Raw genomic sequence first — 807 nt, 5'->3', positions numbered from 1 at the left:
CCCAGTTTGCTCCCAGTTTTCCTGCGTTACGTTCGGCAGTGTTTTGGAGGACTTTGCGAAGGACCAGGTCGCCTTCTTTGAACCTGCGATGGCGAACGTTTGAGTTGTAGTATTTTGCAGCGGCGTGCTGGAAATATTGGATTCGTATGAGAGCTTGATCTTGCCGCTCGTTAATAAGATCGAGTTCGTCCAGCAGCATCGCGCTGTTAAGATCTTTTCGTTCGGAGAGGAATCTTCTCCGTACTCTGGGAAATTCTACTTCCGCAGGGATCATACATTCCGTTCCGTAAACGAGGGCAAATGGGGTTTCACCCGGAGCCCGTCTCGGGGTCGTATGATGCGACCAAAGAACTCCTTCGAGCTCTTCTGTCGATCGCCTCTTTTTGGCTTCTAAGCGCTTTTTTAACCCATCGAGGACGGTTTTGTTGATGGTCTCTGCCTGGCCATTGCACTGCGGATATCAAGGAGTCAACTTGGTCAGTCGTATCTTCCACTTCTCGCAGAATGCTTCGATTCGGGTAGAGATGAATTGAGATCCGTTGTCTGTCACGATTTCGTAAGGGACCCCGTGTCTGGTGATGATGTTCTTCCATATGAAGTTCTCGACTTGTACGTCTTTGATACTTGCGTAGGAATCTGCATCTACCCACTTTGAGAAGAAATCTGTGAGGACCAGGAGGGAGCGTTTCTGCTTCAAGTCATGTTACGGCCCGACGATATCCATGGACCATCGCATGAAGGGATACAGAGACGAGATGGACGAGAGGACTTCCGCGGGTTGATGGATTGTCGGGGCGTGCCTTTGGA

This window comes from Brassica oleracea, chromosome C7, assembly GCF_000695525.1.
Source record: "Brassica oleracea var. oleracea cultivar TO1000 chromosome C7, BOL, whole genome shotgun sequence".
NCBI classification, from domain to species: domain Eukaryota; kingdom Viridiplantae; phylum Streptophyta; class Magnoliopsida; order Brassicales; family Brassicaceae; genus Brassica; species Brassica oleracea.
This window is presented reverse-complemented; position numbering follows the sequence as displayed.